This window comes from Meleagris gallopavo, chromosome 14 (assembly GCF_000146605.3).
Source record: "Meleagris gallopavo isolate NT-WF06-2002-E0010 breed Aviagen turkey brand Nicholas breeding stock chromosome 14, Turkey_5.1, whole genome shotgun sequence".
NCBI lineage: Eukaryota > Metazoa > Chordata > Aves > Galliformes > Phasianidae > Meleagris > Meleagris gallopavo.
In genome coordinates this window covers 3,238,563-3,256,181 of record NC_015024.2, presented here as the reverse complement: position 1 = coordinate 3,256,181, position 17,619 = coordinate 3,238,563, and the positions used below count along the sequence as shown (strand labels likewise).

Below are 17,619 nucleotides of genomic sequence, written 5' to 3'. Positions count from 1 at the left end.
GGAAAAAAAAAAAAAAGTAGGTATTGGCAGCATCTCTCCAGGGACAAAGATAATTGATCTGGTGGGGGAAGGCCTTTATCTAGCACTGAGACAGCATGTGTAACTAGCAAGATGGAAGGAAAAAAATTAAAAAATCAGATCATTTCGTTGGCAGATCTCCAGAATTGCTTATCAGCTCCTACCACTCTAACTCAAGCCTAAGGTTAATTTAGAAATGCTGGTGAGGTTGCCAGTGATAATATTTCTTTTTTTTTGTTTTTTTTTTTTTTAATATATAAACTATAATGAAGAAGGCTGGGGAAGAGCACAAGAGGGGAGTCCCCAGTTGTTTTTACAATATGCAACACCTCAGGTCTCTTTATTCCTTCTTAACCAGTTCTTCCTGGCAAATGAATCTCTTTAAATGAAGAGCATTTTACTGTAACTATGTAACACAAACAAGTAGTACAGTCATTGGCCTGACACCACATGAATTGCAGGTTTATCCAGTGGACAGATTTTGTTGCTGTTGTTTTTGTCTGATTTTTAAAACCAATTTCTCAGCTCATGATCTACTCCACCGAAGAGCAGATTCTCGCAACAACAAAAAAAAAAAATTGCAATTTCAGTGCAAGGGGTATAAGTAAATTCATTACTGCAAACAGCTTCTAGTGTGATTAGAAATTCTACACAAACACCTCTCTGAATGGGTATTTAAGAGACCTAGTTCTCTACTGCAGAAAAAAAATGAAGACAGAAGAAGGCATCTAGGATGCTGTATGAAGTCACACTGCATTGCTGAAAACAGGCTGCCAGGTAAGAGCCTTCAGCATTGTACAGCAACTCACAGGCTTACCAAAGTCCCTTAAAAGAGAGTACTGAAAGGAATTTAAGTTTCTCTAGTAGCTATGAGCCTTTTGTGAAAACAAACATTACTCAGTTTATTGAAGTCAACATACAAAACAACCTGAAGAGCAGCAGTTAGCTTAATACCTCAAAAAAATAAGCAGCCTGAATTTCTACAGAAAGTTCATTAGTATTTGTCTCTTTTCCAACAACCATGAAGTTTACCCACAAAATAGAGGTGTAAGCAGATTTCATCACCAAAAAAATATCTAGTGCCATTGTCAACCACATGGTGTTGATAGCTCATTATTTCAAATAAGCTGAAACAAGAAAACTCTCAAAAATCTAGTCCTACTGGCTTGTCAGAAATATGGTTATTTAAGACTAATGTGGAAAAGAAAACAGATGTGATCTAACCACTGCATGCAAATGTTGACTTAGGGAAGGTAATCTCTTGATTTTATACAATTTTAAGAATCAGGAAAGGGTAAAAACATAAAAACCTTGAAAGGAAACATAACTGGGAAGAAGAGCATTCCTCAGCGTTTAGCTGACATTAAGGCTAAACTCTGAAAGAAACAAGTCATCAGCAACACATCATTGCTCACTCTGAGCATTCAAAAGTATCTCTTATTTTACCTTATTTTCACTGACCCCTACTACATACTCTAGAATGCACTACGCAACTTTTTGTCTGCGTCTTTTGTTTCTCAGTCTTATTTCACAATTGTGAAAAACACCTTCATTTTCCTCTAAGTGTAGTAGACAGCCTTATTAAACATACTGTTTCCACTGCCTTTCAGAAGCAGACAAATAATTCACATTAAACACGTTAGTGGTGTGATGGTAATGTTTATTCCTATAGTACCCTTCTTCCAGTAAATGTTTCAGCAAATTAAATCACAACACCTTCTTCTCTTTAGAAGTAATAAGGAAAAATATCCTGCCTGACATATAGTTTTAATCCTAAATCTTGACATTAATAAACGAGTTACTTTGGGTCACAGAGATAATTTATTTCTGACCTATACAAGCATGAGTTCTGAAAAGGCATTTCAATCCATCCTTATATGGTGCCTACTGTAAGCAGAGTGATTATATCAAGCAATATGCAATAGCACACACAATTTTGATTCCCCACTCCATCCTCTTGATGCACAAACACATGCAGTCCTTCCCTCCCCCTCCTACACAGAGCAGTCTCATAATGCAGGCTTCAGTGCATGATTTACACCACTGCAACACAACTGCAGGGGCACAGCTGCAACGCACTCCACTTTCACACAGAGCAAAGGCTCAAGAAATTGGCTGAACACACCAGGCATCTGCACTGCTACACCCAGTAAAAGGCTCCCCGTTCAATAGACTGCACACTAAACCTTAAGGAATTGCCAAGTGCATATTAGTAGTGCAACTAATTTACTAATTAGTTAACTTGCTATTTCAAGAAAAACTTAAAAACTGAACACAGGAGATAAGTGACATGAACTGCAATCTTAAAATCTGAAAAAAGATATAACGTGGGTGTCATATTTACATATTCAACAACCTTATACCTTCTCAGTTGAAAGCAGTATAAAGTCATTGAAAAACATAGCCTTTTACTAGTTAAATTATCTTGATTTAATGGCCATAATAGCAATCATTAAGTGCTTTATGAAACTTTGAAACATACCCTAGGAACAAAGTTCAGTTAAAGTAATCATTCATTTGTTAATAAGCTGAGTAAATACGCCATTCAAACAACCACGTTATTACATTCACTAAGAACCAAAATGTCAAATAACCAGAAGTCACAGGTTGTGCATGCAAAAGAAGAATGCCATACCAGTTAGAGCTTCCCAGGAAGTTTCCATGCACACAAAGCAGAACACAAGAGGCCACAAAACCAAGCGGGCACAAGGCAGGCAGGCAGTGCTCCCTGTGTAAGGGCTGCAGGCATTTTTGGTACCGTATTTTTGGTAAGCCTCTCATGCACCTCACAGAAAACCCAGCCTCCCTCAGGAAAAGCAGAGAGGTTGCTACGAACACAGCAACTAATATGAAACTCTCCCCAAGCAAAAACTTAAAACTTAAAAACTTAAGTTAAACTACAATTTTGTATTTATTTTGACTGATGAGAACAAAAAATGAAGTATGCAAGATCATAGTTTAATAGCTTAAGTTCCAAATTAAAAAAAAAACTAATGGCAAAACGCACAGCCATTTCCACGGTAACATAATCATTACCACCACCTTTCATTTTCACCTTTCCACCCGCCTCAGGCTTTCCAACAGACACTATATGGTACAGCTCAAACAACATATGTAATTAAACCGCCATTAAGCTTTCTGAAATATGAAACTTAATTACCAAATATTGAAAACAAACTCACTGCTACATCTGTAAGTAACTGCACGTGGCACTGGGCTACAAGCACTGCAGCACCATCAAAAACCTCATCTCAGCCTCCATTGCTTTTAGTTTGTATAACATCTCGAGATCACAAGTTTGTCTATTTTAGGAAGAAAACAAAGCAAATAAAAATCCCATTCCCATCCCTACTCTCTAATTTTATTTCACTGAAGTACAATTACTGGTTGGGATCACAGAACGACTCAGGTTGGAGAGGATCTTAAAGATCATCTAGTTCCAACTCCTTACGTGAGCAGGGATCACTTTGAAGTAATTACCACAAGAACCTTTTGTCTTATAACAAATTCTTTTTTCCTTGACTAAGTTTCCAATACTTACAGCCTGGAAAGACAGACTTCCATGGGCTTTTGCCCATTTGTGTACGTATATTTATCCAATGTGAAGCTTAAGAAACCAACTTTGGCTACTATTATTAATACCTATACTTCACAAGATCATTAGAGATTAAAAGTGAATGTAACAGGTGTTATCAGAAGAAATATTAACTGGCATTTACCAAGACATCATTTATTACGTGCCAGTTTTACAGAATTCCCATGCAGTCTCCCAGGAAAAAAAGAACAAGAAAGGCCTGAACATTAGAAGATTGCTAGCATGATAACATGCAAACTAGAAGTACATAGAAAATACTCAGACAGCATTTGCCATGCAAAAGGTCAGTTCTACACCTTGCTGAATTGCCTGGCTATAATCCCAAAAAGCACTTAATTGTATGAGACAAGATAATGTTAAGTATGTCTTTAGCCACTTTCTCAGCTACGGTTAACATAATCACAAAGAGCACTTTCAGAAAACACGAGCAGTGCAAGAAAAATATTCATATTTCAAGAATTAAAGACGTACAGATATTCAATATTGTTATTCTCCCCAAAATCGGTTCCGAGAACTGCAAGGCAGCATGCCCCAATGGCAGGTTACAGCTGAGCACAAGGTTCTTAGGTTTGGTTTTCCTTGTTTGTGCTCTTTTTTTCCTCCCCCACAAAATAGTCCTTCCTTACATATGGTTTTTGAGGAGGCAATCAACCCCAATATAAGAATGTAAATGAATCTCAACAGTTTTATTCAAATTGTCAGTAGCTTCAAGTACTTACTACTATAAAGACTCTTATAACACATTAAATTTCACGGAAAAAATAGCATATTTACTGTATGCACATGTATATCATATATTCTACACTGTGTACATTTTCATCACCCATCAGAACTGAAGTCATCTTCCACATTAGGATGGAGTAGTGTTTCCTGCAAGCACCTTTGTTTCCTTGTTGATGGGAGTGCTCTGTTTTTAATTAGCATATTATCCATAATTTCGAGGGCCAACTAAAAGGTGGCAGAATACACAGAGAAAACAACAGAAAAACCACACAACCACAAGCATATTGCAAAGGTAAACTACTAGCAACAGCTGCCTCTCACTATTTCACTGTCACTTCTACTGTTTGTCATATAAACCACGCTACAGAAATTTTGGTTCTGCTCTGCAAGAGGTTCCACACCCATTACTAAAGCACTGTGTAAGCAACAGTTCTGGGTCAGCAGACAAAGCGAAGATATCATCTTAAATCAAAATACTGTAACAACTAACTATATCTACTTTTTTTTTTAATGAATTATTTTTTAAAACAGATACAAAAACATATGTCAAGGTTTCGGCATCTCTCTTCTCTGAAGATGACAGCCCTAGTCTGCAGGTGACTAGCAGTGGCACACAACAGTCACCATGCTGCAAAGCCAGTAATATTTCAGCTAGCTGAAAGCAGTTCTGGTAGTCCTCCAGTACTTGACTCAGGCTTTTTTTGCCCCCTCCTGCCTCTTTCTAAGATAATGTTTCAGACACCATATTGCTTCATGATGAAGACTTGAATTGCAGACAAAGTGAAAGCAGTAAAGCAGAACAAACAGCTTTGATCATCTTTTTCAAATATTGTTATGTTGGCATGAGTGTTTGGCTCACATAAAGCCTTTTTTATTATTATTATTATTATTATTTCAAATCTGAATAGGTTCAGAGGAGCAGAGGCACAATGAGTACAATTCAGTACATCTTTCATACAGACAAATACGTTGTCAGAGCAAACACTGCTTTCAGCATTCAGCAAAAGAAAGGTCTAACGGACTTATGTCTATAGAATTTCTACTGTGGAATATGGATATGCTCAAGTTATTTTATCAACAAGAATTAAATTCAGATGAAGTCTTCATGATGTGACTGTATACACATAAGTAGTTTTAGTATGCGTAGATATTTATATATGTGTTTATATCTAATTATATATTTAAATTACTTTAGAAATTAGTATTATCAACCATGTACAATTTCAAAACCAATCCCATCAAACAGTTAGCTTTAGATTTTCTGGCTGAGGTAGATAAGGAAGAGCTCTAAAAACATCCCAACAAACAATTCAAGCTTTACTCTTTTTTTTTTACTGGAATTATTTGAGAAATGAAGGAGAAAAGAAGAAAAAACAGGCCTAAATTCATAAACGAGTTACTAACACTCAAGTTTGTTTTACAATTTACTCAAGTACAGAAGATTTTCTGTTAAAAAACATTAATATTTGAAACCACGTAAATTGTATCTAAACAAAAATATAGAAAGCTTCTGTGAAGTGCTTCTTCCATTTTTTTCTCTAAAATGATCAGTTTCTCTCTATATGATATTCACCAACTTAATTTTTACTAGCTTGCTTCATTAACTTCCTAAAACATTTTCCTTTGTATTCCTTAACAGCTTGAGGAGTAACACACACTCCCTTCATTACCCATGAAATAGTGTTTTGCTATTCCACTGGAGGAGAATAACCTATATTAGCACAGAGATCCAGTCTCCAAACCTCAAACGTAGAAGAAAACACAGTTCTCACCACTGATCCAAGGAAAAGCAAAGCTGCTTTGAACAGCAAGAAAGTTTACCTTGAAAACTTATGAGACTGTGACAACCTCTCGTCAACAAAACAAAAGAATTACGAAATATATTATTATGTTAATATTCAAGCCTTTCCACCATTATTAATTTTTTACATGTGATTTAGAGCATCAAACTTCTGATATTTTCAGAAGCGGACACCTGGTTTGTATATGCTGCTTTAACCACAAAACACATTGAAATAACTAAACTAGAATAACTGGAGCACAGCTGTTCTCTCAGATGCTCCCCAAAGCTAGAACGCTGCTTTCCAGAATATAAATAGGATCCCTGCCATATCACTTTTCCACAGGTTCATCTAGTGCTTTGACTGTTCAGCTCCAACATGGCAGAGATACAAACAAATGCGAGATTCACTAAAAAACAGGATTCTGGCTAAAGCACGCATTAATGTGAGATGCACTTCTTCACGTCTCCTTTTAGCATTTGTCCATGCACGTTTAGGAACAAAGAATTGAGCATTCACATAGCAATTACATTCAGGTTCAGCTGTCATCTTCAAAACACATACTACTAAAACCCTGGAATTACAACGTCAGTACAACAAGCTCTCTTCTCAGAGATGGTACATCAATTCTTTTAAATGTCGCTAGGCTGAGAGTGACTTCTCCACCCTGCTAGAAGAGAATAGAAATAACCTAGAAGAACATTCTTGAAATTTAACTAGAACGTTGCTATTTCATTCAATTAACACAACTCCACACCCTCTCAGTCCCGACTCCAGTTAAGTTTGTTGTAAAGACCATGTAACTCAAATCTGATGGATTATTCTTCACCCACACTCATTTTTGAGTCCTACTATGCTTAAAAAAAGAGCAAGTGGATTTTAGCATGGGATGAAATGGCATATCTACGCATCTCACATACATGTTCATTAATCTTTAGTCTACTGCATAGGTAAGTTGTCTTCTCTATTCTCAGTGTTCTTAAAAATCAGCCTCATGAGGAAAAATGCTTAACCAGTCCTATTCGCCACACTCAAAGAACACAGAGGATTCCAGAAAGCATATGTAGTGCTTTTCCACTCTGAAGAAATATTTCTCTGCAAAAAATAGTAAAAGCAGATGACTAAGTCATAAAATTTAAGACATGGGGGCAGAAAGTCAAAAATATTAAGTTATGAAATACAGTAATGATTACTATGGGTCAGAAAGTAACTTGGTAATTATCTGGGAAGATAACTGAAGACTCTTCAATAACAAAGACAACACCAGAAAGCAAGATTGGACTAGAACTCTTTAAGCAGAAGGAAAAAGCATGCTATATCAAACAAGAAAATCAAGATGATGAAAGCAAACAAATCTTTTTTCAGACACCAAATATTTAGCAAATTAAAGGTTCCAGTAGCTTTGACTTTCTCCTAAAATGAGTTAAAATAGTCAACCACAATGGATAAAATGAGATAATTGAGATATTTCATTTCAACGCAGGGGGAAAGCATCACTTGGTGTTGCATAGATAGATATTCTCTGACAATTTGAAGTGAGTACTGGAAGATAATTACACCAAATTAGTGCAAGTCTTCCATTTGTATATGATGTTACATTCAGTTGCATATGCTATTAATATTCAGTTGCCTAAGTAACATTTTATTTAGTAGCATCTTACAAACACGACAGGAAGAAAATTCAGTTCAGAATTTAGTTTTGTCCTTAACAGACTTAAGATAACATTTAAATCAAGGAGAACAATGACAATGCTTAAATCAGCAAAATCTCAAGAAGAAAGATGATACATTCACTCCAGTGGCACAACACACTGGTGCAAACCAGATGGAAACTTCCTGGTGTGCCATTCCGACTGAGGGTTCTTGAATTTTGTACTTACATCTGAGGTCATACACAGCTTTGCTTGACATTATTTTTCTTCAGAATCTATGTGGTTGTTGCACCTCAAGTTCACCTTCCTGACATTGAAATACTACTATCTACATTCAAATAAAGAAAATCTTATTCAAAACAGCACCAGAAGACTTGAATAGTCAAATTCCAGAAATGTGACTATAACTGCTTTCTTAATTTTCTCCTTTTGAGCTTTGTCTACAGTAATCACAGCGCATGTCTTTGTCCCAAGGTAACAATTCAAACTTCTAATTTTGCCCCATTTTAAATCCTCTGGCTCCAAGTTTGCTTCCTCACCTCTCCTCCCCCCCCCCTTCTCAATGAGAAAAATTGATAATATCTCTTGATTACTACAGCATTACTGTGTTCAGATTGACAGCACCAGAAACACTGCCAGCAATCACCAGTAAATCTGCTCTGATATGTCATGCTCTAATAGGAGGCTCAGCTGGACATCACACCATTAGGTCTGAGCTGAGAAGCACCACACCTTCCAACCACACCATCCCCCCCTTCCTTCCAGTCACAACTTTCTACATAAGCTTTGAGGAAACAACAAAGCAGGAATTTCTCCCACTGGCTTTGTGCAGCCAAAGCCCCATTTCCCTTCACATGGGATTACCCTTCCAACCTCACGCTTTCAGCTTTAGAGTTTTACTGGTGTAAAGGAAACTGCAGGTTACATGAATCAGTGCACTAAAAATTGAAAGATCATGACATGTTGTGATTGTGTCCAGAACAGTGAGGCACACAGTTTTCAGCATTTGGGCAATTCTAACTTTAAGTCCAAGCACAAGAATCAAGGTAGGAATAGATACTGATCATACTCAAAGTGTGGTTGGAGGAGGAAGGGGAGCAGCGTTCAGATACCTATACTGCTGGATTCATTTAGAAGATGCACAAATTAGTTTAATAAAGCAAATAAACCTTACATTTTCAAAAACTATAATTATTCCTACAAATACAGAGATGAAAAAAATATTTCTGCTGACCATCTAGCAAAATTAAAACATACTGTTTTATTTTCTCTAGGTATAAAAAAAAAACAAATTTCAGATATTTTCCTCCCTCTAATTTTAACGGGCTTTTTAATAATAAAATGAATAAACAAGACAGAGTATTGCTGCTTTCTCAGAGAGTCCTACCACTGAGAACTGACTACACACCTGCCACAGGATGACTGACAAATTATGTAAGTAGAAAGCAATTAGTATGATCAAACACCAACTAAGCAGATTACAGGCTAGGAAACAAGAAAAATGCTCTGCTAGCAAACATTACAAACCCAAACATCTCATTGGTGCATGACAGTGACATCCAAATTGTGGTCTGTAAAGGATTCATGGTTCTCACATTGAAACTTCTTACCAAATTTTGAAGGGTGAACAAGCAGCTGCAGGCTGGGCACCAGCTGCCTTCCAGGTACCATTAGTACTTTTTGCAGCCCCAGGAATGGGCTCCCCATGCTGCCAGGCATCCCAGCTGTTCTCCCCAACCTGCTGGTGGATGCAGCAAGGAGAGCCAGCAGTTTCCAGCCGCAGGGCTGCGTACCACACTGCAGGGAGCTGAGGGAGAGGAGGAAATCCTTTCAGTCTTCCCCTTGCTGTACTTGGGCATTAACATGATAGCAAAGGAAGAAAGGATAAAGCTGTTTTGCTGGTTCCTCTGTAAACATAGGCTAAACAAGCACAGGCACTGGTCTGATTACTCAGGACTGGCCAGTTTCCCATCTCCAGGACTTAAGGCTGTAAATCAGAAACTCCCAACCATATAGTTGCTCCTTCACCCTCTTGCAACAAATTCTTGGAGATGCTGCCAGGAAGGAGCCAAGGATCTAATTATATTAATTGCACTCCTTCGACACATACCAAAGGTGTATCCGCAGGGGGAATCACCAGCAGCTTCCCAACTCATTTCTCCAGCAGAGTAACAAGATGTAAATAATGCCTTCCTCAAGTAATAGCTGTGACGTGCCGACCTGGCTGGATATGAAGCTCAGCCTCCACGCTGAACAAATATCAGTGCCCAGCACGAGGCATCACCAGGAACTGCAATCAACCTCAGGAGCTGTTCTCCAACTTGCCGAAGGGCATCCTGAGAACCGAACACCCTGGCCTCGCATCTATCGTGCTCAGCTGCCCAGCTTGGGGGATGAGGAAAAAAAGAGTAAAGAAGTTTTTCATTTGATAGGTGCATCTGGAATAAAGTTCCAGGCTCGGCAGCAGGAAGCTGTGGGAGGGGAGCTCCATTCCAGTCACAGCAGTTCTAGAGGACATTCTGGAACATTCCAGAACCGCTGCCTCCAAAGAACAACCAGCAAATGGCGGGAAGCTCTGAGAGAAAGGAAGGACAGTGCTGAGCGGCCTGCAGGGCGCCACCAGAGCACAGGAGAGGGAAGGAGCAGCAGAAAGACACTGCTGTGCCCACACCCCCGTGCACCCTGCAGCCACAGCAGGGGGAAAAGCATAGTAGAGTGGAGCCTGAGGAAGGAGAGGAGCAGTGTTTCCCTTGGGTGTTTTACAGTAAGAAGCTACAGGCAGCTATTGACTTTGGCTGCCAGCAAGTTTTAGACCAATGTTTGTGTCCTATAGGGCAGAGAACAGACATTCTGTTGACACTCCTACGGCCAGTGATCTGTTGTATGGTTACTTGCAACCAAAGGGCTTGGGCTCCCAAACAAAAGTAACTGATTGCAACCCCACATCCCAATTCACCCCACTGCACAGGTCTCAGCTTCTGTCAAAAGAAGGAAGAGCCCAGGACCAGCATCTCTGCCATAGCCAATGAGCTACCAAGGGCAAACAGCACTCCAGAAGCTGTACACAGCCCCAGATGTAGGATGCATCTGGAACTTGCACATTTATCTGGTTCACATAACAGCTTTGTTTTGCTTTTTATTTTAGTTACAGAAATGACAGCCTGTTTACATAGTATGAACTTTATCTCAAACTACTTTAGGTACTTCTGCACTGTTTTGAAACTTTCTCCAAATGCATATACCACTTACTTTATTCTCCAACATGCTTCAGAACTTGTTTATCTTAATCCATAGCAATAAATCTGACTTAATATATCTAGAAACTTCACTTTTAATTCAGTATCTTCAGCTAAAGATTTCAAGGAAATTGTTGTCGGAGTTATCAAATAGATCTAGAACTGTTTCCCATAGCACTGAAGGCCAACGAAAAAAATGCAGCTAAGACATTCTCTCAGAGATCACAGCACTCATAAATAATACTGCTGTAGTTAGTGTTTCCAATTTATTTTAACATTTGTGTTAATTATCAGACTACACAGTATTCTAGATGGTATTCTCTTGTTTGAGAGAGAAATCAGTGTATTCAGAGCTCAAGATCTCATTCTCCCTGAACTCAGCAGAGACAGAAAGATGTCTCATATTGGAAGCTTATATCTACAGATCGTAAGCATAAATCACTTCTGAGCAAATCCTGGAAGTTCTTCTCACCCCAGTATGTTGCTGGAAATAAGAATATTTTCAGTTAAAAGAATAGATATCAAAGATAAACTACATAAAGCATATCTCCTTGAAACCATATTTTACCTATTTAGCCTCAACCATATTTGACTGCAGTCAGTTTAGCAGTATTTCCAGCCATAAATACAAGGGCCACAGTTCAGCTTTTTTTGATCTCTGAGAAAGTGAAGTTGGGAATTTACATACAGCATGTATCCAACCTTGTATTTTAAATGCAATATGCAAGTATTTGCATATGTCTTCACTAATGACTTTGCAAGTTTTCAACTTTTTTTTTTTTTTTTTTTTTTAAACAAGCACTTCTAGAACAAAATCAAAACTAAAGTTTTACGCTGCATCATTTCACCCACAGTTAGAGGGCTGAGATTTAGTTCAGTGAATGTGTGGAAGCGGGGATGAAAGGAACTGGCTGCATTAATCACTCAGTTTTAAGAAGGCATCTATGAACACTACTCAAAGTATTAAAAGAATCGGCCTGCAGAAATAATAATCTTGTTTTATTTATAGTTGAGGGTCATGGGAAATCTGCCCTGACATATATATATATATATGTATATAAAAATACAACTTCCCAGATTAATTTTGGTAAGAGAATTCGAAGAATGAACAGCTATGGGAAAGTTTAAATTCTCATCAAATACACCTGAGTATCCTTGTTCAAAAATGGTTTATACTTCATCACTCATTAAGCAGCAAGTACTGTAGTGTAGCTGCAATAAATATTTGTGGTAATCTATAATTTACTAGAAGCAGGTACATCTGTAGTTTTTTACCCAACATGTAGTTTGTGATTTGTCACTTGTAATTACCACGTTACTGAATAAATAAACTCAAGAAAAATAATCCAAAAAATTACTTATTTTCTTAAATGAACTAATTAATGCAATCACTAACCTTTTGAGAAAAGGCCTGATGTATACGTACAAATCTGCTGCACAAGCTATTGAAATAATATCCAAAACTTCTTATCCCTTGCAGGGAAAAATATGATAGCAGGAGGATGCCTTTTTTGTGTACTTACTGCTCTGTCAATTGCTTTCATTAGAAAAATAATTTTGTCACTTCAGCTTCAGTTTAAAATTCTGTCTATTCTGACTACTGAATCAGCCATGTGCAACATCACAATCACAACATCACAAGCAATAAGGAACTGAGCCTGAACCCCAAGATACTCATCAACCTTACAGAAACTATGTTAAACCTGTGTTATATGCCCAGTCATTCACCCTGCTGCTACACTTGTGAAGTAGATCTGCCTCTATACCAACTGAAAACATACAATATAGGTTAAGACACTTCTATCTGAACAGTCATAGTAGTTTCCAACTTCACACAATTTTTACAGAAATGCTAATAGATTTGAGTCATCCATGCCTCAGCATTTCATTACTCACAGAAATAGCACCTTAATAAGTAGCATCATACTCATTCTTTTTTTCCTCCTTTGATAGAGGTAATGTTTTTGTTTTTATTCTTTGAGAAAAATCAAAGAAGTTGAATCTTTACAATAAATGTCTACAGAAGCATATTCTCTAAAACATTCATGCTACAGATTTACCATGCGAGGCAGCTTTCAGCTTGCCCCTGCAGAATGTGGCATGCAGAGACCAGAGCCTTGAACCACAATTTTCACCGACAATAACAGTGACAACAGGATCGTGTGCTCTACCGGGCCATCATGTACCAAAAACAAGGATGAGGAAAGGACACCTTCGTAATTCACTGAAGCAGAAATTTTATCTTTTCTGCACCACATTCAGCAATCCACTCCATGCTTGCTGCTCCCTGCAGGAACTGAACAGACCCGAGGTAACACCGCCAAACTATACAAACATGGTCTGTATTATGCTAAACAGACTGTGGTGCCCACCTGCACTGGGGTGCCTCAGGAACGAATCTCTTTGTGCTGACTGCCTTAAGGTAGGCTTTCTCTTCAGAAATGCTGCAGTTACCTTCCTCAGCACTGCAGGTAGTTTAAGTGCTGGTGTCAGGTGCCTGCCAGCTGGAATGCAGCACCAAGGGGCCCAACTGCTCACTGTCTCCTCCACCACACTTTTAAAGACCTGGGCCTGGCCACTAATAAAGTCAGTGATTTATTCATTCAGTAAAGCACGTTCATTAACCATTAGGAGACGCTAAGGCAGCACTTCATCGTAAGAGAAGCACGTGTGCATTGAGACATATTCTCTCATATGCATACATGCACAGAAATAACTCTGAACATCTTACTTTCCTTATTAAGTTTTCTCTCTCCGTTATCATATATTTTTGTTCCTCTCTCATCCTTCTCAACCCCAGTCAAGAAGGCAACTTTGTGTTCATTTGACTAAATGTGTTTCTACACAGTTCATGTATATGTTATTTAACTGTTGATTTTCAAATACAAATATATTACATGTATACTTAATTCAACAGTGATAATTTAGACCTATAATGGAATGAAAGAATATCCCAAATTGGAAAGGAATCATAAGGATCATCAAGTCTAACTCCCAGCTCTACACAGGACCGCAAAAAAAAAATTAATCAGACCATACGTCTAAAAGCAGCTGTCCACACACTTCTTGAGCTCCACTGCTTTAACTATTTTCCCAGATAGCCTGTTCCAGTGCCTCACCACCCACTCAGTGAAGAGTCTTTTCCTGATATCCAACCTGAACACCCCCATCACAGATTCATGCTATCCCCTTGGATCCTACTGCTGTCACCAGAGAGAAAAGATCAGTGCCTGCTTTTCTGCTCCATCACACGAGGAAGCTGTAGGCTGCAATGAGGTCTCCCCTCAGACTCCTCTTCTCTAGAAAGAACACAAATGAAGAGACTTGGGCAACTCACCACTCGTCCCTTCTAGACCATTCACCATCTTTGTTGCTCTCCTTCAGACACTCTGATAGCTTTATGCCTTTTTTGTACTGTGATGCACACAGCACTCAAGGTGAGGTTGCACCAGTGCAGTGTAGAACAGGACAATCAATTCCTTTGACCAGATGGCAAAGCCATGCTTGATGCACCCAGGATATGGTTAGTCTTCCTGGCTGCCTGGACATGCTGGTGATTCATCTTCAACTTACTGTCGACTAAGAGCCCCAGATTCCTTCCAGCAGAGCAGCTCTCTAACATCTCACCCCCTAAGCTGTACGGTGGCCCTTTCCCAGGTACGAAATCCAGCACTTGTTAAACTTCACACAGCTGATTGCTCAACTCTAATTTTTCTTGATCTCTCTGGAAGGCCTCTCCACCCTTTACAAGTCAACAGCTATAAAGAAACATTATCCACTCTTCACTGGAAAAGAGTTAGCATAATGATACCATTTCCATTTCTATTTGTCATCAACTACAAGGACTATTACTTCAGTTCGCCTGGAGTCAGCCAAGTTCCTGGTGCTTGGTTTCTAAGATAACAGTTCTGTTAACTCACTTCAGGAGAAACAACCCACAATATTCAATTACTCTAAGCACACAGGGCAGAAGGGCTCATGCACTTGGTTTCTTTAGATAGCCGGACTGAAAGATACCAGAGATCGTTTTAGCTTCTGACAGCATCAGATTCAAGGAGACTGATGCCAACCCTAAATATCAGTGTTAATCAGTTTGCTCTTCTTCACAGCTTCAGGATGTTCATATAAACTGCTTCACTCAATGATACCTAGTTGGTTTTATAGACAAGAGAGCTGGAGTGTTAGTTCATTTGCTCTTCATCACTCCTACCATCCAGTAACCTGAATTCCTAATTTCAATTACCATGTGTCCCAAGCTTAATTATTTCTGTCTTTAACACTGCCTGAGTGCTATATAAAGCAAGAAACTTTTCTGGCTTTTTTACAATGATGGTTTTACAAACTTCAGTAGTTTTGACTGGACAACAGTTAATTTTCTTCCTAGGGTACCTTTTGCTTCCTCTCAGAAGAACCTCACCTGCAGCCTGGAATTTGTTTTGACAACTAATCTCACTACTGATGCTGATACACACGGAGGCAAAAGTAGCAACAGGACAAGTTAATCGAGCAACTCACTGCTCTCCTGCCTCTTGCACTATAGCAGACCATTTGGAGATCAAGTATTTATTATGGTCAGCAAAGTCCCTCCTGCAGATACATTGAGAGTTTTCTCAGCTACTCTAATTGATCACAAATTAACTGCAATAGTAGCTACATTACAAAGCAAGACAAATAATTAAGATAGATGTGAGGCCCCACTTGACCTAATCAACCTTTGTAGGCAAATATAAACCTAGTAAGTAAATTCTGGCTGACTCCACCAGCCCCACACTTCCTCCTCAGAGAAACAAGAAAGATGTTTGGGCTCTGTGGTGCTTCAGAACCTCCCATATCCATACAGAAGGAAGAAATGCCTGCAGTTGCCTTGTTCAGAGTCAGCACCTGGCCCTGCAAGTGACTGCAAAATCAGGAACAACATAAGCTTCCCCCAGCTGACAGAGCTCAGAAGCAGGCCTGTTTACCATTCAGACACGTTCAGTACCATTGTTCTACTCATGAAGAAGCAAAACTGCTTCTGACAGGTTCTTGGTGACATCAGGAATTTGCACAGAGGCCAACAGTTGTACCCATAAAGAAGAATGGAACTCACCCAACTGGCAAAGGGGCCGTATGGCTATGCAGTACTCCATCTCAGGAAGCAGCCTAGGTCCCAGAGATGCTCTCCCTTCATTGGCTGGCCCTTATAAGAGCCCGGGGAGGTCCACCCCTTCTGGTCACCTGGGGAGTGCAGGTGCAAACAATTTGCCTGCGCCCTCTGGGCCAGTCACACCCCTTCACCAGGTGCTAAATCACCAGTTCAAGCTGTGACCTAACAGTTCCTCTACAAGCATTCCCTGTTTTATGTATTGGCACACATGAACCCATTTCAGCTGTACACTGAGCTTAACTTTGTTGTGCACTTTCAGGATTGAAGACTAAAATACTATAGTGTCAGTGGTGCTACTTTCCCTCCTTCTTCCTTTCCACAAACCCTGTTGTCATCTCACCATATGTATGCCATAGTATAACACAGTTCATGTATTTCACCCTACTCAAAAGCAGTTAGAACAGCCACATCACTTCTTTGGCACAAAGCTTAGGAAGGATACCCAGTGGTGCACTGCAGCAAAGCAACAGCCCTTTGTTATGCGTACGTAGATTCAATTGAAGACATAAAGAACTAGGCTATTACAGCATAACATTTTGTAGGAATTCCAAATTTAGACTTCCTAATGAGACGACCTGGGAAACATTTACCTCCCATTAATACAGGCATGTCCAGTCTGATCTTCCTTTTTCATAGTTGTTCTGTGTGTGTGAAATGCCTTTAGAAGAACGTTTCCTTTTGCTGAAAGTACTCTAAAAATATTACTTCCTAATAAGGATCTCATTTGCATGACAAATTCTCTGTGCAGTGTCAGAAGCATCTTTAAATGAAGATGTCACGCTTAGAGGAGTTATTCTGCATGCAGATATGAGTTCTCACCAAACCTTCCTGGTGACACGTTCATTTCATTTTCATCATCGTGTGCTCTGACACTGATAAAAGAATCATAGTTTTTTCACCAGTAAGAATTCTTTGTTCACGTATTAACTCAAAGGAATGCCATCCAGTTAAGTTCATCCCTGCTTTACTGGCCAAGTACTTGAAAGCAATTATTTACAAAGCTAAAAGGTGGTATGAGCTCTGCCCATGTTATCCACTGTGGCTCTTGCAGAAGTAATGCAGCTACACAGGCTTTCTACATTACAGATTTAAATAGAAGTCTGTAAAATCACCGAGGCTTTAAAAATTTAGAAAAATAGTACAAACATCTTGTTTTTTAACTTGTAGTATCTGCTTTGAAAATACCAAACCCAATATTCTTCAGCTGTGTACACAACACACACACACACACAAAAAAAAACACGCACACTCACTGTGAAAGAGCCTACGTGCAAAGTTTCCTATCTTGAGAGAACAACTTTGAAGTTGCTTCCTCCTGACAGACACCCAGGAAACATTATATCCATCAGGAAGGCTTGATCCTGCCACAGACAGCAAGAGCAGTATGTCTTCAACCAGTCACAGGCTGAAAAACTTTCACTTTCCAACCCCAATTTTAAAGATGTCTGCTTCACAGCGTACATTGTGC

General features: G+C 39.0%; 1 protein-coding gene across 7 annotated transcripts in view; it reads right to left on the bottom strand.

The window, feature by feature from the left end:
- ATP2B2 (ATPase plasma membrane Ca2+ transporting 2) overlaps positions 1-16,158 on the bottom strand; it is a 363,788-nt gene extending 347,630 nt beyond the window's left edge. For 4 of the 7 annotated variants that reach the window (XM_010718404.3, XM_019620005.2, XM_010718405.3 and 1 more), the window contains exon 1: positions 16,095-16,158. The gene's annotated coding sequence lies outside the window, so the exon portion shown is untranslated. The remainder of the gene's footprint in view (positions 1-16,094) is intronic. The other 3 variants (XM_019620007.2, XM_010718407.3, XM_010718408.3) reach the window with 3 other exon arrangements.
- Positions 16,159-17,619: the final 1,461 nt, after the last annotated feature.